Source organism: Cygnus olor, chromosome 3 (genome assembly GCF_009769625.2).
Source record: "Cygnus olor isolate bCygOlo1 chromosome 3, bCygOlo1.pri.v2, whole genome shotgun sequence".
Taxonomy (NCBI): Eukaryota; Metazoa; Chordata; class Aves; order Anseriformes; family Anatidae; genus Cygnus; species Cygnus olor.
The window spans coordinates 54914490-54940018 of NC_049171.1; the positions used below are offsets into that span (position 1 = coordinate 54914490).

Here is a 25529-nt window from a genome sequence, read left to right on the forward strand (position 1 = left end):
CTGCACGTCTCATTTGGGGCACTGAGTCTGTGGGACGTTCACTTGAAGCAAAGCAGCCGGGGGCAGAGCACGTAGGAGTAGGACACAGAGCTGGGGTGACTGGCCAGCCGGTGACTTGCACAACGAGATCTGCAAAGCATGGAAAGGGCATGAGGAACGGTTGCTTTGTGCTGTGTGGCCTTGTGGATTTCTGCATGTGGTGACTTTGACGACAGGCATCAGTTATGTAGAGCAGAGAAGTGAGGAAATGTTGGGCTCGTGTAATGTGGTGGGAGCATTTTGCAGGAACAAAACTCCCCCAAAACCTTGGCTGGTTCTCTGAGGTCTGTGAAGGTGTCTGTTCGTCACAGTGAAGCGCGGGTGGACGCCTGCTTTGGTGCTGTGGTGGCTTTGCATGACGTCCTGGCACCGCTTCTGCCCGGGGAGCCCAGGGACAGCTCTGCCACCAGCTGCCAGGGGCACCGTGGCCTTGTGTGGGCGCAGGGGCAGAGCAGGCTGAGGACTTCAGCTGCCCCGAGCACAGTGTGTTGCCCCCTCTGAGGAGAGTTATGTGTACTGTCTGCACCACTCTTGTAGATGGTTTGTTTTCCTTGTGTTTATTCTGTCAACACACTCCTTTGAGGAGGACAAATGGCAAACACGAGTGCTGGAACAGGAGCAGCAGTCACTGCGGGTTTTATAGCCAGGGTGGGTAGGGTGAATCCAGCGAGGCCTTGCAAATGCTTCCCTCCTCCACTGAGGAGGGTGCTGGCTGACAAAATGAAGGTGTGGTGGCAACAGCAGTTGAACCCAGTTGTAAACATGTAGTTCAGGAGCTATGGCAGGTGTCCCGATTCAGGTTATTTTCTTCCTTCAAGGTAGAAGGCACTTTCAGTAGTCTTTGATATCCTGGATCTCTCTGTCCTCCATTTAAAAATGAATGGGTGCTATAAAAATACCAAGGCTAGGATGTTTCCTCTGGTCATAAATTTCCCACAGAAAGATAGCTCCATCTTTAACAACTTCATGCTGGATCTGGTGCTGAAGCTTGGGTTTAATAGCGTTTATTAAAGGACCTTCACTTTAGAAGAAGGCTGCATGAAATTGTACTGATTTTCTACTGAATTATAATACTATTCTATATTATTCTATATTATATTATTATATATATTGTATATTATTATAATACTACTGAATTATGCTTCTGTTTTGGTAGCAAACATTACCTTATTCTCTTCTCCATAGCTCAGGAACAGCTCTGGTGTTACACTGTACCACTTTTTGGACAGGAAATGTAATGAAATATTGTACGTATTGCAAAGTGGGTCTGCATAAGCAGGAAATAAATCTGTAATCAAACAAGGAGATCTGCAGGAAAGGTGATTTTTAGTTAAAAGATGTACCTGCCTTTTCCCATCGGCTAACTTGCTGTTTTAATGGCTCTGGGCAGTCACAGATTTGTTATGAGTCTTTGCCTTGAACCAGCGGTGCCTTTTCAGATCATGGAGGAATTGTACGGGACTTTATATTCATGGGTAGCTCAGGCTTTAAAAAACCACCACCACGAACCACTAGCAACAAAACAGATGAAAAGACCTTCTCAGGGTTTAGGCTGTAGCACCTCACAGATGGCCCCACGCTGTGGTTTGGCAGTGGGGCCCCTCTGGTGGTTATGGGGCATCCTGCATAGGGAGCAGCCCTCCCAGCTGGAGGTCAGCATTCAGCTGGGGGAGCTGTGAAGCAGGGATACATTTCCTCATAGACCTCCAGCTTATCCTCACTGGCTCCACCACAGCACCTGGAGGACTGCACAGCCAGAACTTTTGCATTTACCTGTTTGCCTCAAAACATATATTTTTTTTCTGTTTTTAAATGATGGAGAAGGAAAACAGAGGCCAGCAGTATGTGTTTAGTCTCAAGGAAGAGCATTGGCAATGCTTGTGCAGGCCTGAGATCCTGTAACGCAGATACAAGAAAACGTGCATGCTCACCAAGAAATTTCAAGTTGTCCTCTAATCTATAATAATTCTGAGAATAAACATTACTTTGAGTTGTAAGACAAAGCCTTCAAAATGCAGACAACAGTGTCACCAGGAAAGTTTACTGAAAGACAAAGGAGTTTGTTTTCTTTAATGAGGCAAATGAGTGGCGTCCTCTGGATTCAGTTGTGCCAAGCAGATGATAATGGAAAATCATTATTTGTGAAAAAGTTTATGGGTATGCCTGCATTGCCACGCATGAATATTTTTCACCCCAAATAACCCCAAAAGGAAGTTGGCTGAATACACAGACTCTTGAGGACTGGGCCATGCTTAGAATCATAGAATCATTAAGGTTGGAAAAGACCTCCAAGACCATCTGGTCCAACCATCCCCCTACCACCAATGCCACCCACTAAACCATGTCCCTAAGCACCAGGTCCAACCTTTCCTTAAACACCCCCAGGCACAGTTACTCCACCACTTCCCTGGGCAACCCGTTCCAATGCCTGACTCATAATTTCTGTGAGATCTAGCCTACCTATTGCAGCTGACATCAAAGTGAGGACAGGTTTCTCAGGGCTTTCTGTTCGAGCCCTGAAAATCTCCTAAGGACAGAGCTTCCACAGGCTCTCTGAGCCCCATTTCCAGGACTTGACCACTCTCACTATAAATCTTTTCTTCCTCTGCCCAAAGCAAGTTTCCTTGTTGTGACTGACCGACTCTGAGAAGAGCCTGGATCTCTTTTTAGTAGGCCCATGGAGGTGGTGGAGGACTGCCATGGCAGTCCCACCTTGGCCTTGTCATCTCCAGGCTGAATGGTTCCACTTCCCCCAGCCTCCCCTCGCACGTCATGTGCTCCAGCTCCCTAAATCACTCCGTGGCCCCCTAGCAGGCTCCCCTCCTCTGCAGCGTGCTGGTGCTGGGGCTGCAGCTGGACCTCACCAGTGCTGACTTATGAGATGTCGTCTTAAATCATGTCTGCTATAAGTGCCCTATTAAGAGCAGAGTGGACTGTGGATAAACATGAATATATTCTTTCTGTTGCTGTGCATAGTTGAGAGATGGACCAGGAATAATAAGCTAGTGAATTAAAATCAGAATTATGTTCACTTACAGGCTGCTAAAAGCTGAATAAGTAGTCTCCTGTCATACATAAACCATATACACAGAGGATGGAAAAGCAAAAATACCATTAGGATGCCTGAGGTTTGGTTTCATAGCACACTGAATCCAGAGGTGACCTTTAGTTATAATCAATGTGATATCCTTGGATATACAGTGTGCCAAGGCTTCCTTCCCTTAGTTTATCTGAGGTTTGATCTCGGTGATACCTGATGCAGAATAATGTGCTGTCAGTCAGCCTGCTCGGAGGAAAGAAATGCTGGCAGACATGGTCCTAGAGCCGGCACGACAGAGACCCTCGTGCTAACAAACATGGTCAGGTTTTGTGCAGAACAGCATGGGTGAGAGAAAGGGAGGAGGGTGAGCACTGTTAAAGTGGCATGAAACTGGGGAGGGAAAATCTGTGTCTGAGGTGAGGCAGTATGGTGCATGCAGTGGTCATTCTGGACACAGGATGGTAGCTTTCAAACACACTTGCTTCTCTTTAGGCTTGTCATCCTCCTGCTGTTAACATCAGCTATGCTTTGGTTGTTGTTGTTACTGCTACTTGAAAATACAAATACTGTGTTTTCATGATGGGTAAAATTGAATTCTCCTACTGACAGCAGCAAGAATTTTTGCTGGGGGGATTGCAATGCAATCCGTTCTGTGGATGGGGTATGAAGAGGGTAGGGCTGGGGTTTAATGATTTCTGCTTTCTCTCTTGTGCTCTTTGCAGAGATGCTGTTGTTCAGGGGAGAGCTAAGAGGCACAGCCCTAACCCTCAGGGAACACCTTGAGCTGCATCTTTGTGTGGTCTGCATATTGCAAGAACAAAACCTGAAGAAAACCTTCTTCTGTTGTTCTTCTCTGCCTCCTTAGGGATCAGATGTGATTTATGGTCTTTCCCTGGGGCTCCCTGCACCTCACCTCCAAAAGCCATTCATTCAGCCTTTGGCAAGCCCTGGTGGGGCAGCAGATTGCTTCAGCTGAACGTTGATAAGCAGCCACACAAGCTGTGGCTAAAGGTGGCTCTGGGCTTCTGGCATCCTTTTCCTTCTAATCATGTTTTTTTTTTTTTTTTTAAAGAGGGATTTCGTTTTGGAACTGCTGACTTCGGTGCTCACAGCTATGCTGATAGCTTTATTTATGCAGATGCAGCACATAAATTGTCATGTCCTGACTGCCCAGTGTCAGGGATGTCTCTGTAGACAGGAGAGCAGGTGTTATTTCTTTGAGGCATTTGACTTCTAAATTTCCTCGGTATCACCTTGCTTGAAAGAGCACCGCTTTAGGAATTGATTTCTCCAGCTGCCCTTTCACAAGGACAACCTGCAGCACTGCAGGCTGCCTCTGCAGCCACCAGTGGAGAGTGGCAGGGCTTCAGGGATGATCAAAATGGAAAAACCTGTGTGTTCATCTCTCTGTATGCTGCAAAACTTCCATTTTAACATTTGAGTAGAGTTCAGCACAAGTGGAGGGGTCACACAACTTCAATAGGAAGACAAAATTGATAATCTTTATGTTCTTTTCTGATTGAGCTTTTTCAATCTTTAGAGCACTTTCTCATTCTTTCAGTTTCTTTGAAATCTAAAACTAAACTGAATGAACAGTTAATAGGGTCTTTTCCCATTTTCATTTGAAAACAAAATGCCTTATTAGCCCAAAATACCCTTGTAATTTTCCACTTCCAGATTCTGCTTTATGCCTCTCCAAAATCAGCAGACCCATTTGACTTTTCCTTGCTACAGGAGGAACTTCCCATCTGGAGGGGACTGCTGTAAGGCTGGTTGGGGAAGGTCTTGTACACCAACTTCTGGAGGTGGAAATCAAAACTGCAAATGTTTTTTGTGATCTTCTCTTCATTAAAAATGTGATGTTCTGCCTAGCCACAGCACCAGGCTGCCAACACCGAACTAGAAACCTCTGTGTGCCGTGCTGTGCCATGCTTGGGTGTCCAGAAAGAAATGGATTTGCCTAAACTGATGTTGACTGAATGATTTGGACGTCTCTGCTGTGGAAGGGGAGGGAAGTTTTCCATTTGCTTTGAAGTGACACAATGGGAATTTCATTTGTAAGTTGTTTTGTTTGTTTGTTTGTTTGTTTAATTTTCATGTTTTCCTGCAGAGTACAAGAACAGTTGTACTGGATCAGGTTGAATGACTATGTAGTGTACAGTGTCTTGCCTCTGACAGAGGTCAAAAACAAATGGACTGGAAAAAGACTGTCAGCACACAACAGCACTTCCCCCTCTTATATTCTCCATTCCTACAGTGCTCAGCAGCTCATGGTTACTTGAGCCAGATATGGTATCTTTGTGTTTAGTAGCTGTTGATAGATTTTGCTCTCTTTATCTCTTTCTCTCGACCTTCTCAACATTATTAATTACCTCCTGGACCCCTCAATCATCTCTTTAGATTGAATCCAGTTTTCAGGTCCAGGATAGATTTGCCTCAGACATCCAGACATTGCTCCATAATGACACCTGCATGACACCAAGCAAGTTTGGTTCTGGAAACAATCGAGATCTGTTGCTATCCTGTGGATATCTGAAATGCTAAGATCATGTGCAATGGAAAGCAAACCATATGTCTGTGGAGGTGTGGGAATTTTCAGTGTTGGTTTTTGAAAGAGATTCTGGCCAAAGATCAAGAGATTCAGAACGATAACCTCAGTCTTTTCAAAGCCAAGCCTCACTGCTGCCAGATTCATATTACTTTTCATGGCACTGCTACCTCCTCGATGCCATCTGCCAACTGTTATAATTATCTCCTTGTCACTAGCCCAGCCGTCACCACTGCTTTCTTGTCCACTCCAGGTGTGCAGGTACATGGCTGGTACTTCACAGGGTAAGCAGTTTTGGAGGCAGAAGCATTGCCTCTCAGCACACAAAGAAGTACTGAGGTGAGGTGGGCTGTTACGCACAGTGACCAGCCTTCAGGTGATCTAGCTGCTCTTTTGATTTCAGAAGATGTGCATTCAGACACCCCAGAGGAATAGAGTGAAATAGGAACTTGTCACAGCTCTGGAAGAAACCGAAATAATCCTGATGATTTCTAAGATCTTATTGAGCAGGAGCGTAGAGCTCCTTAATGTTGCATTTGAAGAGCAGAAGAAACTGTACGTTTAACAAAAACTTCTAAACTTACATCATTAAAATCAAGCCTAACTAGAGTAGATGATTTTTACATTGTGTCATTCAGCCTAAGTCTGTAGAGCCCCCACATGAGAAGTGCAAATACTCAGCAGGTCTGCAAATCAGTAATTCAGTAAGTGCTTACAGTCAGATTTTTTAAAGGAAAGATGCTTACTGAGGCCTCTTTGCTGTAGAGTGACTTGTTTTTGAAAATTAGTTTTCTGTTGCTGAAAACAACCTTTTTCAGGGTGCTCGTTCCTGAATGCTGCAAACAGATTTTAAATATCTCAGGAGTTTGAAATACTTATGAGTAAGTAGTAGTAACACAAGGTATTAAAAAGGTTTTTTTTTCTCTGCAGCTGTGAAATTTGTTTTGAAGCAGTAGAGTGCTCTTTGCTTACGCAAGTAACTGGTAGAGGAAGGAGCCACAACTGTAAGTGGATGTGGCTTAAGCATAAGATTAACCTACTGATCAGCTGTAGACATTTTTGTTAAGACTTGATAAAAGCAGAACTCATGAAATACATTTTTTCCCCTTATTTCACTGTAGATAATGGTCATGACACAAGCTGTGTAGCTTAATAGTTTACAACATGAGATCAGAAATTGAATTAACCTCTTTTATCTGTTCTGATGTAGAGCCCACATATCTCTGTCTGGAAACGGTAAAAATGTGGAAATTGATAAGCTGCATACATTTTTGAAAGATAAACTTCTAAAATGTGGGTTTACAGTGTGGAAATCAGGCCTGCCAATATCCTTCACGTTCAGCGTAGGCTGCATGGGGAGGAATAAGTAGTTGTGCATCTTCTCAAGGTTCAGAGATGTCCTGAAGGCAGAACTCTGCTGCTGGTCCAAGCCTATACAACAGCCCTCTCTTTGAGCCCTATCCTGACTGAGATCCTGGAAAGTCTCTCCCTTTAGGCTTCAGTGTGAGTTGGATCAGTTAACCCATGTTAACTTCATATCTTTGTTTCTTTAATATAGAAACCTTCCCCCCCGCCCCCCCCCCCCCATTTCTTTCCCTCTTTCCCTCTTTCCTTTTTCTTTTTTTTTTTTTTTTTTCTTCAAAGCCTCCATAGACTGTGTAAGCACACCACTGAAGTTTGCAACACTGACATCCAGGTCAATATAATTATACTGGGCCATGCGGGAATTGTGATAAAGGGTTTTTGCATTGGAGAGACCGCGTATAAACTTCTCACTGAAAAAATGGTGGAATCTCTAAAACTGCTCTGCATGCATGTTAAAGATGTTCTGTAAAAGCACTGCACAGACTAAACCTACACCATATTTACATATTTTAGAGGAAAGAGCAAGTTGTCCTCTTGTGGCCAAAGAGATGCTGTACTTGCTTTCATGTGAGCAGACAGGAAGCCCTCAAAAGCTCTGTCCCTAGGCTGAAGTTCTGGTCCCTCACCTGCTGCAGGGCTTTACCTGGCCAGCAAGCCTGTAGCCTTCCTTAGCTGGCATAAAATGCCTTTTGGCAGAGACCAGCAATTTGGAGGCTGTCTCCTAAGAAAGATGCAGTCTAACCCAAACACAGAATGAGCCAAATGGTAGGTATGTCGGGAGCCGAACTGTGGGAGCCTCACTAAGAAGCACTTCATTAGCCTATTGTCTATCGGCTAGATCTTTCTGTGTGTGATGGGACAGACCCGTCTCCTCTGGGTTACTTTCTCCAGTCCACGGTCTGGACAAGGAGTGGATGCATGTGTTTGGAGGTGCCTTCACCCCTTCTTTCAAAAGAAGACGGAGTTAGGAGTGGAGATGCTTTTGCTGGCCTAGTTTGGTTCTGATTCATTCTGAAAACAGAGCATGCACTAAAATCATAAGAGCAGCTGTAATATGCCATGTCTTCTTTTGTTGCCATGTCAGTAACCTTCTACATTTTATCTTGAGAATGATTGTGAAAGGCCAGGCTATCTCGGGAAAACAGTGGCAGGTGAGTGTCTGGAGAGTGCACTGACATTTGTCATGACTTTCCATGATGCGTGAATCAGACATCTGGGTCCTCAAAGCTATGCTCCAAGTATTTGTCATTTAGCACATTCAAATCCCCCGGAAGTTCCATTTTACTCTGAATAGGTCAAATTATTTGTGAAAAGACAGAAGTGAAGGGGGTGGGGATGGAGAAGGAGTCCTGAACCGTGCACACCAAAAATCTAAAGAACGACGCAAAAAAAGGGATGCCCCCGTACTTCGGGGAGGGCTAACCAGGTGGCCTGGGCATGCCCCTTGTTTCATCTGCCAGCTGGCTCCAGAGCTCTGCACAGTGCTGCTTTTAGCTGTCCCTGAGAATGTGGGTGGGGAGCACACACACGTCCCCGAGCTGCGAGTCCCAGCTGCTGGAGCGAGAGCCTTGCATGGGCTGGCAGGGGGTGTCTGCATTGCTCCTGGTCGTCTGCTCCTGTTGGCAGGGGCTGGTGGCTGTCACACCCTCGTATTGCTGCAGCCCTTCTCTGGTATGGCTGGAGAAGGGGAGCGTGGGCTGTGGCTGGTAGCAGCAATTCCTCGGACGTTTCACAGCTGGTAAGTAAGTAGTGGTTGCTCCATCTAAATCCCAGGTAAATGAAAACCATAAATCCTCTGTTAGGAGGCATGTCTCTGTCCTCAAATGTTCTTGAGGCTATTCAGACAGCTTCAGGCCGAGTTACAGCAATGTGCTGAGCTGGTGCCCTTCTTCCTCAGTGCTTCAGAGGGATGTTGTTGTTTTTGATGTTTTTAAAGTTTAAATCAAAAAAAAAAAACAACCAAATCCCAGTACAGCATCAGCATCATCTATCACAGGATGAAAGCAAATCCTGTCAGAGAAGCCAAGCTCTGTCTTTGCTTTTTGCTCTTCTCTGAGGCACAGAAAGTGGAGGGGAAAAAAGTGAGCAAATGCTTCTAGGGGATAGTACTGAGGCTGAGAAATTAAAAACAAGCTAGGAGAATAGAGTCTTTGACATAGGTGCCAGGGAGGCAATTTTGAATTGGAAAAGGGAACTGACTTACTTTGCTTGTTTGTTCCGCTGTTCTAGTTTTGTTTGCTTTTTATGGGCCAAATTTTTGTCATGCCAATGTCATTTCACCACAATTTTACACTAGTACAAAAGGAAAATATGTTATCATAGTGGTTTGTACAAAAGGAAAATATATTATCATAGTGGTTTGATGTCTGTACTTGTATAAATCTTTAGCAAGCTATTTATTATAGTTATTTATACAACATCAAGGGATAAAAAAGTCACAGAATAGAAGTACTTACATAAAGATAGTATTTCTAAGAGAGCACTGGGGAAAAAAGCAAGCAAACAAACAAACACAAACTTAAAAGGTGCAGTGGTGCTGCCGCACCTCGAGTACTGTGTGCAGTTCTGGGCACCACAGTACAACAAGGACATTAAACTGTTGGAGAGTGTCCAGAGGAGGGCGACGAAGATGGTGAAGGGCCTAGAGGGGGAGACGTATGAGGAGCGGCTGAGGGCACTGGGCCTGTTCAGCCAGGAGAAGAGGAGGCTGAGGGGGGACCTCATCGCAGTCTACAACTTCCTCGCGAGGGGGAGTGGAGAGGCAGGTGACCTATTCTCCGTAAACACCAGTGATAGGACCCGCGGGAACGGTGTGAAGCTGAGGCAGGGGAAGTTTAGGCTGGACGTCAGGAAGAGGTTCTTCACCGAGAGGGTGGTTGCACACTGGAACACGCTCCCCAGTGAAGTAGTCACTGCACCAAGCCTACCTGAATTTAAGAAGCGATTGGACTGTGCACTTAGTCACATGGTCTAAACTTTTGGGTAGACCTTTGCGGTGCCAGGAGTTGGACTTAATGATCCTTATGGGTCCCTTCCAACTCGGGATATTCTATGGTTCTATAAGTCATTTTCACAGTCTGATATTTGATATTTGAAACTCATATGCATAAGGCAGCCTTAACAGAAAGCATCAGTTTAGCATGCATTGCAAAACTGCAATGCTGTTGACTTGTACAGTGTTCCTGTGTCAGCTGCATAGGAGTGAAGAGTTTGTGATCTTGAAGTCAGCAAACGCATACAACGATCTGCTAGAGAAGGTGATGGAAATATTCATGAGGTGTTTTGACCCTCACCTTTCTTTGTGATGATCCCTGATTTATAAGTGAATATGGGAAACGAATGAATCAACGTTCTGATGTGGCAAATATAATGTGGTATACTGTTCCCTAACTGTTTTTTTCCTTGGTGCCGGAGTAGGAAGTCCTCCCAGGCTGAAATGCGTGGTAAATGGTTATTTACAGCTAAACTCTTTAAGGGCGAGGGTAGACTTTTTCTGTGTGTTTCACTGTATAGATTACATTGTTGACTTTAAACTAAGGATTTGGGAAGGATGGGGTTTTAGTTCTTTTCAATAAGCTGATAAAGCTCAGGAGGCTACATACAGCTTTATCAGTTGCTCTAACTACTCATTTGCACTTTCCTGATTTTCCCTTGCCACTTATCTTTGCAAAAGGTAACTGATATAATCAAATTATGGTCTTTGGTCCTCACCAAAATCAGTGCTTCTCTTCTGCAGTTGATACCTGTGCAGTTTGAAAACCGTATTTGGGCCATGGCATAGCTTGAAACTCAGTTAACTGTTAGTGGCTTCTTAATTTTAATTTTGGAACAAATGTTTCTACCTGTTGGGGTCTGTTGCCCTGATGAAGAATAATGCAACATGCCGTGAGACAAGTCAGAAGTGCAGCTGAATAAATTTAACATCCATGCTCTATGAGAGCAGATGTGTAGCCCAGCTTCCTCGTGCATAATAGAGCTTCATGACCACCTGTGCTGGTTTCTGAAGTGCTGCAGATAGCACAAATACCTCGTACAGCTTTCAGGTATTGCATGGCAACATCTTGGGGGAATTACTGCAGAACTTCATTTGTACAAGTGAACTGCAAAGATGATTGCTTTTCACCAAATTGGCACTTTAACTTTAATGATGTGTGTTAACATTATGCTGCAAATGTTTACATACCAGCAATTCCCTTTATTTTTCTAGCTTCAAAACAGCCAGCAGCTTAGTTCTATCTCTGTTCCTTGTTTTGGACTTGGAGCACACCTGTAGGAAAGAGGCCAACAGCGCACTAAAACTGGAGGCAACTGGAATTTTTTCCTATCTAAGCAAAACAAATATCTTTTTATGGCTTCACATTTCAGCTGTGGTATGTGCAAAGTGATGTAAGTAAGTGCTTATCCTAACAGCTGCCTTATATATATATATCATAAGCACCAAATTACTTTATTATAAAAATCTTGGTAACATTCTTAAAAGCGAAGGGAGCACAACAGCTTTTTTCGAAGTGGTCACCTAATGATTTAGGAAGTTAATCAGTCCTGGATATGACCATCTCTCTGGGAATGAGTTGTGGAAGCATTTTCCTAATCTATTTCAGTGCACAATCACCCAGAGGAGCTCAAACAGTTCGTGTGCACATAATCTGTTCTGGTGGGTCAGCACTGAGAAAATGGTAAAGGGGGGACAGGCTTCAGCAGGCTTAGTGAAGGATGTCTCCTTACCTCCTTAGACTGATACACTGTCTACTCACGATGTTTTTACACTCATCTCCAGGATGAATGTAGGAGGAAGAATTTCTAAGCAAATTCGTTACTAGCATTGTGGTGGATAGATATCCAGCTATTGTCAATCAATGGCATCGGCAAATTCAATGGCTCTTCTGTTCTGAAATCATGCCTAATAGAAGAGAGGCACTGTCACAATAAATGATTACAGTGGTGACTTACTTGAAAAATAAAATATAGATGAATGGAAGGTGACGAAGATGGAAACCATCAGAACAGAAACAGTCTTTTCTGAAGGAAAATTAAGAAGTGGTAGGCTTTCAAAATGCAGTGGTAATTGGGATAGGATCAAATAAGAAATAGCAGGGCTAACTTGCTGAGGCTGGTTGAACTTTGTGCATGGGTTATATGCTGGAATTATTTCCATCCACCTTTAGCAGTGGTTTTGCTAGAATAATGAAAGGCAGCAGGCTGTGGAAACAGGCACAGCAGCAGAAACTGCACAGATCGCCCAAAGGCTGCTAGGGCAGAGATAAAAACAAACCAATAACAAACAAAACCACACAGACATCAGCAGCTTCATCGGTGCATTGGCTGCTGGATGTGTCCAGAGGGCCCATGGCAGAAGGCACTTCAGGAAGCCGTGGTGCCCAGCAGCCTGCTCTGCAAACTGACTGCAAAAATCATTTCCTTAAACGTGCTTTTCTTCAGGATTTTTTACCCATGCAGAGGAACGCAACTCTAATCAACCGAAGTAAATTGCAAGCTGCAAAAGAAAAAAGGAAGAGCTGACAAAATTTCTGGTTTTTTAACACTTGAGGGGAAAGCTGGTATCCTGGGAAGGTGAAGTGGCATTACAGTGGGAATGTTCATGTTTTGTTTCAGCACAAATTGTATTCTCAGAAGTCACAGTTAATGCTCAAGGGACAAAATGCAACATGCCATTTACATGCCAGCTGTACTTCATCGTTTGTCACTCTTTCCAGCACAGAACCGCTGCCCTTTTTATTTTCTATCCCTTTTTTTAAACTGATAAATAGGTATTAGGGTTGAATGCAGGAATGATAAGATTATAATGTACAGCTTCCATTTTTTTTATAAGAGAGCATCTTCTTGGTAGCAAAAAGAAACCTCCATCTGCAGTTTTGCAGAAGCCTGTTTCTTTAAAAAGATGTTTTCAAGATTGATTGGTATCAGGTGTGCCGAGCTGTGTGATTTCGGCGTTACTATGGTGATAACTCTTTTTAGATAGGATGTCAGAGACTATAATTGCACTTAAAAAATCCTGTGCACAGTATGATAACCTGCGCGGAAATAGTCTACAGCCTCACTCAGACTGAGGTCTGTCTGTGTGACTTTGCTGACTGCGAGTCACCAAGATTACATACCGGTGTTTGGAGGAGATTGCTGTCCCCTCTCCCTTTCTGTTTGACAGACAGGCAGGATCAGCTCCACCAGCCTAAGAGGAAAGAGAAGACTTTCATTTCAACTGACATTCCTCTAGCCCCTTCTGAGTCTGTGACTTTCTCTGTGTCTCAGGCTACCAGATCTGCCCCAGAGGTGCTCTGGTGGCGTCCATGTGGCTCTACTTATGTCCACCTTGTGCTAGGTCTTGTCAGTAAAGGTGTTTACTTCCACACTAGCATCTCTGTGGTTGCACTGTGGAACATGGAAAGCCCAAACCTCCTCCTCCTCAGCCTTCCCCAAATCTCTGACCGGTGATTAAAATTAAATTGCCTTGCTTTTCAAAATGGTTCTTGCTAACACTTTGTGTTTCATAGGTCCTAGCACTGCAGCCATACATTTACCTTTTCACAGTGCAGCCAGCAGTAATGTTACTCTTGTCCACAAACTTTTAACCTGTGCCCCTAACCCTGCAATTGGCCCTCTGTCTGCACAGGGCTTATCTAACTTGATCTTTTGGCTTCCTGTAGCCTGTAGATCCTGGACTTCTGCTTCAAGCCAGGTAATTTATAGTTCACTTGAAGAATGAGAAGCACACAGAGCTTATTAGCTTGAATTCTGCATCAGTAAGATGGAAGGAAAAGAAGCAAGTTGGTAAGGAGTGAGGAAACCATGACATGGCTTCATGGTCAAGAGGCATGGGATGAAGAAGCCGTGGCATCAGATGGTACCGTGCCTTCCTGCCCCAATTCCTCCACCCCACCTCCTGCTTCTCAGCAGCAGCAAGGAGCTCCGGGCTCAGCCTCCCGTGGTTGCCCATAGGCAGGATGGGATGAGCTGCAAGGTGAATCCTGTTTTTCATGACTTGGGATTTCATTGCCCTTTTGGTCTCCTCAGAGGGTTTGGGCACTAGGCCATGACTGCATGTCTGTCAGTGTACCAGCTTGGTACAGGAGTTCAGATGTCAGGGAAAGGTCCACTGTTAGAAAAGAACATTTTCCTAGAGTTTAATAATGACAGAAACTTTTCTGACGAAAGCTTGCAAATTTCTGCAGTTTTAGTAAAGCTTGATCCTGTAAGTTGTTAAGTAACTTCCGGTGTCCAATATCTGTAGAAGTCAAAAATACTCAGGACTTTTTAGAGATAAGAGTAGAAAGGTGAGTATTTGGATCTGTTCTCTCTTGGTGGTCTCTCTTAAGCCTGTGACTGCTATTTTGAAAGATAAAATTAGAAAACAAGATCAAATAAGCAATTATGGCCCCAGCTGTACAGAGTGCTTAAGTATGTGTTTTTAGGCTTCCAACTACAAGAATTAAACACTTCACTGAGTGCCCTGATGGATTGGAGCTATGTGGTACAGTGACAAATAGTGCTACAAGTTTGGAGTAAAAGTGGCATTTGATTTGATATTGCACTGCAGTTCAGTTCATTGATTTGACATTATCCCTTATTGTGTTTGAGTTGTCTTTTGCCAAGTAGAAAGTGGGCTCTAATGCAATAAATAGATGGAACATGGTTAAATAGCTAAAGGTGAGTGATGTCAGCAGTCCTTTAACTCAGTTTTGTTGTGTCCCTACTGTATTATTAGGTGTGTGCCCTCCAGCCATACTCGGGTTCTGTTAGGAGCCGGGATTAGTACAGGGGTCAAATTCTTAAACTGATTTCTCCCATTGAGTTTTAATGATATTCATCAATGAATTTGAGATTAGCAAGCTGTAGGAAACACATTCAAAGATGGAAACACTCAAAACAGTCCCTAATACAGGCATCAAGATGTTTGAAAAATTAAATATCAAAAGCAGATAAAGAGCAAAAGAAGTCAGACTTGGTGTAGCATGGAGTACAAACACTGATGTGGAGACTGTTTGAAATCTGAGGGGATGGTAAACAAGAGCATCTGTCCTTTCAAAGACCATTTTTGTCAATAAAGATATAATAAGCACAGTAATTGGCTGCTTTGCATATAACTGTATAAATGAGACTGGAAAATGCCAGCCAAGGCTACTACAGACCGGAGAGTCAAGCACTGATTTGTTTGGCATGAAAGTGAGAGCTTCCACAGCTGTTTCCTTGAGAAAAGAGCGACACAGGAAGTGACTTAATTTACTAATTATTGCCTTAGCCCTCACAATTTTACTTCAGTTTCCCTGATTTCTTGCTTCTCTCTGGAAAAGGCTTTTTCCTCTGATTTTGCTGTGTTCCTCTATGCAATAGAAACACACAACAGAAAACCATCTGGAAACCAGTCTCGGTGCCAGCCCCATTCAGAATAACAAAGCTGATTTTTGATGCCTGATTTGGAGCACCAAATGCTCTGCCTAACAGGAAATCTGGTGCCATGCCCAGTTTCGGAAAGATGGAGGCTCTTAGGATGCAAAGTCACACTGCTTCGGTTGATAGCTCCCTGTCTTTTGCACACCTGTGGGAGTGAGCAGTTCAACCTGAAAACTCTTTGTGACTGTGACCATCTTGATCCTGCTTTGTGTGTTGTCTACAATGAGCTAAACATACTCAGCAGAGCATGCTGGTGGCAAGGAAGGTGTAATGAGATACCGCGCTGTACTTGTTAGACTATGTCTGGAAAGAATGTGTCCAGCTTTGTCCTTGCCTTATAAGCAGGATGTTGATAAACCGGAGAGGGAGGCCATCAAGTTGAGGAACATTTGCCCTATGAAGAGAGGCTGAGGGTCTGTGGCACGTACAGTTTGGAGAAGACAGGGGGATCTCAGATTGGCCTTCCTGTACCTACAAAGCAATACTGAGAAGATGGAGCCAGGCTCTTTACAGAGTTGCACAGCAGAGAGGATAAGAAACCGTAGTTACAAACTAGAACAGGGCAGGTTCTGACTTGAGGTAGGGGAAAACTTTTCACCATGTGGGCAGTTAAGCCCTGGCACAGGTTGTCTGGAAAGGTTGTGGAGTCTCTGTCCTTGGAAAGGATTCTCCATTCTGGGACATATTCAAAACATGACTGTACGAATCCCTGAGCAAACTGATCTGAATAGTTGACCCTGCTTTGAGCAGGATATTGGAGTAGATGACCTGAGGTCTCTTCCAACTTGAATTTTTCTGTTGTTATATATCACCAAGTTTTCAGCCATGCTTTATCCTATGCTTCTGGCTCTGTCCCAGATATCTCCTCCTAGCTGCATGTCCTATGCCACTCTCCGATACCTACCACTAATGCAAAATATCATTGCTGATCTCCTCCAACTGAGCCTTGGCATGATAAAAAGTGTGCTGGTTTTGAGATGTTGACAGACTTTTTCTTTGAGAAAAACCCCACCTTGTCTTCATAAAAGAGGTGCTTAACCAGGACGTGTAGGCAATTGTCCAAACAGGAAAATCTTTGTTTTGAAATGATTGCTCCTTTTTCTTCCCCTGAAGACTGACATTTTGGGATATCCCTAAATTTGTTTGTTTGATATTCAGAAGCAAGGATAAGCAGACCATGATGTCTGAGAAACCACCAGAGTTTTCTTCCACCTTCCCCCCTACCCCTGCCCTTTCTTCTTGTCTTGTTCACTCCGTCTATCTGTAAAGTGTTCAGCAAAGTCAAGTAGGGTACCTTGCTTTCCTTTAATTAAGTTTTTGAGTTGTCCCAGAAGTGGTGATCCTAATCCATTTTCATGTGTAGAATTCTTTTAGAAGACTAGACAGGATGAAGTTGAACTAGTTCGTATTTTTCCTAATTATGTTAATTCTTCCTTTCCCCCCTTCAGCAGACTTTGGGAAAAACTCAGAAAGTTTATGCTTTTTTTTTTTTTCAGCAGCAAAGTTAGAATTCGTACAGAATGGGAAGAGATGAAGACATCATCTAAAATGTACCTAAGAATAGCCCGAAATAATGACTTAATAATAAATGTGAAATAAAGTTAGGAAAATTGCAGAATTTATTTTCTTTCCTATAATGAAAGGACTCAAAGGTCAGATTTCTAATGTTGATTAATGACATGTAATGCTTCAAAAATTATGATGAAGTGAAGTATATAACAGACACTTTCTCTTTGGGACACTCTTGAATCTTTGATAATGCATCATTTCCCCCCAAATGTTACTTTTGAAACTGAAATTTGCTAGATTGGCTAACAGTAAGGAGAGCAAAGAGTCTCTCCCAGAAAACATAGGGCCTCAAGTGGACAGTGGTGTAGGCTCATCAGTTTGTCTATCGAAAGTTGCTTCATATCATCTAGTTATACCTGCCTTGACATCTTGTCACCACTGTTTTCTTAGCAGTTGCTGAGTTCAAATTCAGTGATTAACTTGGGATGTGACTGAGGGGATGGGGTCCTCTTAGTGCTTTCTTTATCAGTACTTTGCCATTGTAATATTGGCAATGCAAAGCAAATACTCTTACAGAGAAACACTCAGCAGTTCCTTGGAATGTGGTCAATGCTTTTAGTGTTAAGTCTTAAATAAACACACAGTGGTTTTACTTTAATTTTGTTTTGGTTTTACTAACAGCTCATTGCTGTGAACACTTTTTATCCATCAGTTTGAGAGATAATAGGAGAAGAAGATGGGTAAGAATTCATGATTTGTGGGGACAAAATGAGCACAGTCATTAAAGGACTCCATTGGAGATGTGGGAATTGTGAACCTTGCACTGACACCAAGGGCTTGCTCTTCTTGTATAAGAATCAGTCACTGCATAAATTACAGAAGCAGTCTTTAGGCTTCAAGCATAATGTTTTCCCTCTGTGTTCCAAATGGTGGCCTGACTAATGCCATCCCTGACCCCAAATTCTGTGACATACTTCTTTTTTCCCTTAAAGGAAGCATTGTATTAGAAGTTAAAGTGTGAAGATGGTGGTAAAACTTAGTTGACTTCAAAAAGACAGAATTTAATTTAGAATGCTTCCATTATCTTCTGCACAGTGGAAAGTGCTGTTGCTCAGCTTATTTTTTTCCCTAGTGAGCAAAGCATTCACCTAGGAAACAGAAGATGAAGCCAGTTTTCCTTCAGAGCCCTAGGTCTCCTCTTCTGGGCACCTTTTCAACAGGAGGACAGAGATCTGTTTGGTGATTTGAAGGAGTCATTGCAGAGGTGATTATTTCTTCATCTGATGAAGTTGCTGGTGAGTAGATGGAAGTACTTCCTGGCAACCCAACTTCCTTGCAACAGGTAGGATCCCTAGGCATGCCCTTCTTCTAGGTATTATCAGTTGTTTAGTTCCAGGTGGCTTTCCTTTCATGTATGAGCTTTGTAGATTGAAGTGGTTTTCTGAAGCATCAAGTCTTTGTAGATGCTTCAGCATCTACTTTCATGGTTTGGATTCTTTCTACCTTGCAGGACTAGCACCTCAAGTGAAAGTATTGTGGCACCCATCTAATGTGTACACATGCTCTTTGCTGAAGAAGGAGGAAGCATCCAGTCCCAGATGTTGCAAAGAATTGTGTGGTCTGTGGAACAAGAAATGAGGCAAGATGGGGTCAGGGACACTACTGGGCCTTCACAGTGACAGTCCACAAAAAGCTTAATTTTGCTTATGGCTAACAGTGAGCTTTACACCCATCTTTATTCACTTTAGAGAGAAGCTGTTTCTTTTGTTTGGTTGGATTTTTTCATCAGCTGTAGTATGAGCCTGAACAGTTCCATATCCAGTCAAATGTAGAGAGATTTCTTTTCATCTTTAGTCACCTTACCTTAATAGCCATTGGAATGGCATTTGGAGGAAAAAGAATTTGGATGACATATGTCCTCAGACACTGCTGTAAGAGCTGTATGTCAACAGCAGTATCCATACCTAATAATACAAAATAAGTGCTAATGACCTGAAATGGCCTTTATATGCATAGGTAAGCGTTTCATCTATAAAAATAAGAGCATTCTGGATGTCAATTACATATCTCATAGTCTAACTTTAATTTCTTTACAGACTTTGTACAAGATAGCTTGATTGGTGTATAGTAGTACAGACTTAACTGAGCTTGAGCGTACTGAATTTAAATTGAGAAGACTTTCTTCATCTGTTTAAAAAACAACTAAGTACAACTTCTTACTATGGAAAAAGCCAGCAAGGAAAAGTCTCAGCAGTTTTATTTGGAAAATAAGTTTCTTGAAATGAGATTTGTAAAATTCTTTCTTAATTAGTGATGGTATGCCAGAATAGACTTTCCACGGCCCAAACATCCTGTTGCTTGGGAGATTCTGAATACTCTCAGCACTGCAAGACCAGTGAAGTTTACCTGGATTTACAGCAAATAATCTGTCCTTACACAGGTAGTAGGTGAGCTTGCATTAGAGCATCCTGCTATTTATGAGGAAGCTGTTAGGTGGATAATAGTTTATCTGGCATCAAGCCATTTGCCAAACTTCTAAATGTGAGACTGGTTGCTGAGTCACAGTTTCAGCAACTGCAGTAACAGCTCAGAAAAAAATCTATCCTTTAGCTAGTGAAAACCCTGTAGAGCTGAAAAGATGTATTATATGTATGCTTTTGAACTTTAAAATAGAAAAGAGAGAAGCCATCGACAGACCTTTTATGTGTGCATGTTGTTTTCTTCCTCTCCTCAGCACTTAGGTAACTATAAAGCAGCTAAAATCAACACATGAAATGTCAAGTTTGAAAGGGCATGTGTGCAAAGAAAGTGTTTCAGGCTGAGGATGTGGTTCAGAGCACTGACTGTACCAACTGTTTGTCCACTAATATAGCAACTGAGTTAAAAACAGGATTTTCAGTCTTCAGGTAAACAACAAATTTGGAATGGGAGAATGATTTACCCTGAGAAAACATTTGCAGTTCTGTGGTTCCCTAATGACACCAGGCACGATTTACTGAAAGAGGTGGTAAGAGAAGGTAGAAGGAAAGAAAATAGGTTGAAAAGGGGACTAACAGAGCTCTAGCTATTACATTTCCAGAGCTGGGCTGTGTATGTGTATCGGCATGATGGCAACCACGTACTTCTTTCCTGCTCCAGCAGCACAGGTAGGTGTGACCGTGATACCATTTACTGTTTCCCTTGACTAATGCTAGTCCCTTCAGATCCTGGATTTTAGGTAGACCCCCATTCCTGCTTTGTTTTACAACTATACTAGTAAAATAAATGAATTAATCTCATAACCAGTGTCCAAGAATAGTTATGTTGCTGAAGTTTTCTGGATTGTGTTAATTAAGCAAAACCAATAACATAGGCATAGTTGACAAGCACAAGAAGAAAACTGATTTAACAGAGTGCTAAAAGCTGCAGAGAAGACTGCAATTTATCTTGTAAATGTACTCTTTTTTATTGTATCAATTCCTCTTGCAAAGACGTGGAGGTGGAGAAGTGGTACAATTGATTTTGCAGCATTTTGAAATACAATATTCTCTCCATAATAAACCCCTATCAACTTCAAAATGCTGATATTTGAATTACTATTCTAGTAACTTCCTGGAGTGTCATTTTTTATAACTAGTACGTGCAGTCAGGGTTTTGTGCTGGGTTTGTGCAGGATTTCATGGAGTAATATCGTTTAATCTGAAAGTCCAGAGGGAAGAATGGTCATCCAAGAGAAAATATGGGGAAGAGAACATTATATTGGGAAGTGCTGAATTCTTGGGTAGATAGATCAGTGTAGACTTAATGTGGTTTTGTAGTATACTAAAATAAATACATAAGAGATTTGGAGGCTAACTTAATATAACCATTTAAACATTTTTTTCCTTTTTTCTCTTCTTTTTATGTCTAGATTAAACATTCAAAATAGAGATGACAGTGCACAAAAGGAGAATATATCTATGCAAATTGATTTCTATTTCTGCTAACTATGATTCCACAGACATCCACTAAAATGTCCCATTTTATATGAGCTCTTTTCACTTTAGTAACTAAATAATTGGCTGATATGAACAGTTTGTGGGATGACCCTGATCTCAGTTGCCCTGGTGTACATCCAGAGGAGCATAACTCCTGTGGCATTGCTCTGGATTTACAGCAGTAGAGTTTTACTCAGCTTGGGTCCTCTGTGTTGGAAGAAACCTATCCAGTGGTTAATAAAATCCCATCACCCCTTCCACTTGTGTATATTTGACCCTTGAAAAATGTCAGGTGGAGACTCTCTTGCCGTTGCACAAATGGTTGAGTCATTTCCTTGATTGAGAAGTTTGTTTTTCCTCAGTGTTCCTTTTCTTGTTTTTTCCTGCTGACACACTCTGCACAAAAGAGCTTTTTTTTTATTTGTACAACAACAAGTTGTTTCAGCCCTCCTGAGTTTTAAAAGCAGCAAGGTTTTTCCATTGGCAATTTGCTTCTCTGGTAGCTGTGTGATGGCAGGTTATTTTCGTGGGGGTGGTGGGAGCCAGAGCTGCCGTTGCCTTCCTGGATGTTCCTCGCAGTGATCACGCACAGCTCTACTGGTGGCTCTCTCCTCTTTTTAGCTCATGCCCAGTCCCTGTTCTAGAAGGAGCGTGCTGTGGGGCTGAAGGCATATATGAACCATGAACTTTAAGGTACTTGGCATTTTGTGGAACAGAATTGGGCAAGATTGGCTGACTGACTGTAGTAGGTAACCCTGTTCCCTGCTGGCCAGTTGGTTCTCCATGCAAATCAGCTGACAGCTAATAGAAACTTAAGTGATGTGGTTATTTCCAGGTAGATTTCTTGGATGCTGTGAAACTCGGTGTGTAGATACTGGAATATCTGTTGTTGTAGACATTTGATGCCAATTGGGTGGGAAAGTATTATTTATCTCATAAGTGTGAAAGCAATTTTTATGCTACAGTGTCGTCGTGACTGGCTATTGACAGCTTCTGAATTATCGCTTCTGGTAGCAGAATGCCATTAAATAGACACAGCTTGCTTCCTTAACTAGCATTTAGGCAGTAATTACTACCTTTGAAGTGAATGTAGCAGCACAGCAAGTGCGGAGAGTCTGCCTCTTTTGCTGGAGGATGGAGAATTCAAAGACCCTGTTATTAAGGACTGAGTGTAGAAAGCTGATTTTTGTACCAGAAGTGCCCTAAACTGAAATGTTGAAGCCCAGAAGTCTACCTGTAAGGCACATGATCCTGTATGTGGATGTGTTGTTATTTATTTGAAACGTGTTCAAGTTTTGTTTCCCTCTTGGCCACAATTCAGCTTTCCCTCGGTGTTCTGCTGTAGTCAGTTGAAAGCCAGAAATTGAGATAATGTTCTAGTTGTTTCTCTGATACTCAATATCCCTTCTTTCTGTCCTGTGAGTTCTTATGTTCTCATCTGCTGTATTCTACCACTTGTGTTCTCTACCTCTGGTAGGCTTTTTTTTTTTTTTTTTTTTTTAATATTTTATGTGGTTTCATAAGTGTCTAGCATTCCTAATGAGCTTTAGCTAAAGAGCTGTGCTTGTCTCCGTATTGCTTTGAACAAGCTAAGCAAGCAGAAAAGAACCCTCTTATTTAAAAATTCTTAGCTTTTCTGATGTTCTCCTGCTTGCTGGTCTTTACATACATGTGACCAAAAAGGGTTTTTTAGTCTTTCTAGCCCCTCCATTGAAACAGCAGAGTAAGAATCTTCTTTGGTATAATGAGGTATAATGAATGTGGTTAGATTAAAAAAAAAAAAAAAGAAGGAAAGCCTCTAGATTTATGTTCAGATTTTGCTCGTTGTCTGTGACTGTCGGTGCCTTACAGAGTTCTCTGCTGAGCAGTACAGAATTTTGGTACCACAGTTTTTCTGTGGAAGCAGCTCTTCCTCCTTCAGAGAGGAAGAGTGATTCATCAGGTGAAACTGGGGAGAGCCACTGCCCATGTGGCCCTCTAGATGCAGACTGTCAGGTCTGTCCTGTAGAGACACCTGTATCACTGCAAGGCTTTTGGAGCTCTGTGACCAGGAGGATGATGGTCACCAGGAGGTGATGGAGCACTAACCACAAACAGCTCTGAACACAAAGCACAGTGTGGGATTGGACCTGGCCTATGGGGTCTCCCTACAGTCTTCATGAATTCAACGGACGCTTTACAGTTCGGGATGGGTGTTACAAGTTCAAGGCAACAACAAATCCTGCCTTTTTTTTTTTTTCCTCAGAATGAATGAAGAAGACTTTTTGGAGGGATATTTGCAGAGATTTATATCAACTCTCTCCTAAACCTTTGTTGTGTTGAACAAATCTGTACTGGTTTGGTTGACGTCATAAGGAACAGAATGTGACCTGTGGTTTCAGAATAAGTGCAGCATGCAGATCTGTGAAAGAGTCATGTCTTTTTGTCTGCAACCAAGAAAATACAGATTTATTTCTTAAATGGGGGGGGGAGGTCTGAGGAAAAACTCAAACTCATGAATAAAATAAACTTTGCAACTGCTTATTTTAAACTGAGCCATAAAATGTGGCAAAGAAGATCAGAGAAAAATATCTCCCATGGCCCCTGTAGACTTTTATAGCTCTTCAAGAACAAGTGGTCTTCTGCAGAAAAGCCAGTTGCCTGAAATGCCACCATCTACCGTTCTCTACCCAGATTCACATAGGACTCTAGGAGGGAAGTGTAGGTTCTACTCATCTCCAGTGCTGACTGGAGTCTAGAAAACCAGAATCCACCATCTCTAAGGACGTATGTTCAATGGGAAAGCAAGGCAAGCATCCTTCATATTTTTGACTTCTCAGATAAGGTCTTAACACAAAGTAAATGCAGAAGTATGTAAAACAAGAAGTAAATGTTTGAAGTGCTAGAACAACATTAAACAGAACACCAGTTATACTAACACAGTTACTATAATTTTTAGGGAGTTGTTTTGAAAAGCTCAACTCCATACTTCTGCAAACAAAACTCCCTTGGAGTTCCTATGAAGCAATGCAATTAGATCTGTGTGTTTCTGGGAAAGATGCATCTTTGTAGAATGTGTCCTCCAAAACTGCCTTTGTGTTGGTTTCAGTCTGTCTAGAAACAGAAGTTTTGCTTGGTGATAGTGCCTGTCTGTTTTCCTCTTTCTCTGTCTGCTTAATAAGACAAAATGGGGAACAATCCTCTTCCGAGGGATTTACGTATAAAAAAAAAAAAGATTAATTTACACTGCCGGCTGTCAGGCTGTAATGTGATTATGCTGGCAAAGCTAAAAAAGGAAATGTTCAGAGCTCATAGAAATTTTAGAAGATGTCATTAGCTTAGCAGATGGGAAAAATTTGTTTGTGAGCATTCAGCAGTTCCTGAACTCACACAACACGTTACACAGGTATGCACATCGGCCAGCTGCCGCGGAGGATGCAAAATCTTCCAAGTAGCTCGCAAGGGGAGTAATTCCAGTTTAACATAAAATGTTAAGGCTACAAAATGTCAGCACAGAAAAGCAATCCGTAGCCAACTTGGAAGTGGTTCTTTCAGGCACCCATTCTGCAGCATCAGAGCACCTTCAGATAGCGAGGCAAATGGCAAGCGCAGTGTCTGTGGTGAGCTGCCTCTCTCTCAGTAGGAAATCCCACCCAATTCTGCTCTGCAGAAAAACAGAGTAAAAACGCTTGGTTGGACTGGTCTCGCTTGTTCCTTTTGCTATTGCTTGTGGGAGAAAAGCTCCGATTCGATATGTCAAAATTAAGCCCGTCTCTCACTCAGAATACAGCAGAAAAAAATGCTAAATTAATAACAATAAAAACAAGAGAAAAAGATGATTGTTAAACTTTTATAACCAAAAGAACCAGATAAATAAGTATGCAGGCCTGCAAACTAAAGTTATTTGTATGATAGATAGGAGCAAGACTTGACAAGGGACAAAGCTTTTTAAAGTTTTGGTTTCCACCCCTCCACCTTCCCTTATGCATCAGTGGCCCACGTAGATTAAGAAAGTTAAATAAAAGCTCTGTGCTCGGTTATGTTCCAGCTAAAAATAGCTGAAGGATCTAGCCGTGCTTGATTCAAGTCATTTATAAAAGCACTTTTATTTATTTATTTATTTATTTATTTACTTTCTCCTCTGTCATCTTTTAACATGTCTCATTTGTACTGGTTGTTTTCGTAGCCTTGTTATCATTTGGAATATAAAAATGTTTTTTTTTTGGTTTGTTTGTTTTTGTTTTTTTTTGTATGTGTGTCTTTGTTTTTTTTTTGTTTTCTTTTTTTTTTTTCCCCTTGGTTCTTATTTAAAGCATTTTATCCAGGTGTTTTGGTAGAAAGGCATGTTTACTGAAGGATCATTTACCAAAATGGAAATGACTCTTTGAAAGCCACCTGTCTTAATTATAGGTAATTTTAATTGAATTAATTTAAAACACATTAATTCAACTGTGTGGAAATTATCTGACTGGCTCAGTACATGTCATAGAAATGGCTGTTTGCTGTTTGTTCTTGAACAACAGGCAATAATCTTTGGAGGTAGAGATCTGGTTTTAGAGCTTACTTTTATTTTTTATTTTTTTTAAGAGACAATAATTCTCCTCAATTACCGAATAAGCTCAGGAAGACCATAAAACTATCTCCTTAGTATATTTTACTGGAAGTTTGATTGAAATATGTCTGTTTT

General features: G+C 42.1%; 1 protein-coding gene across 7 annotated transcripts in view; it reads left to right on the top strand.

The window, feature by feature from the left end:
- Nucleotides 1–25529, top strand: part of PKIB (cAMP-dependent protein kinase inhibitor beta) — a 54635-nt gene that overhangs the window by 11892 nt on the left and 17214 nt on the right. The window contains exons 2-3 of one of the 7 annotated variants that reach the window (XM_040552819.1): nucleotides 6558–6631; nucleotides 18128–18249. The exons of 1 other annotated variant lie outside the window; for it this stretch is intronic. The gene's annotated coding sequence lies outside the window, so the exon portion shown is untranslated. Of the gene's footprint in view, nucleotides 1–6557; nucleotides 6632–18127; nucleotides 18250–19183; nucleotides 20054–21160; nucleotides 21557–25529 lie in introns of those variants that run through there. 5 more of the 7 variants (XM_040552814.1, XM_040552817.1, XM_040552818.1 and 2 more) reach the window with 5 other exon arrangements.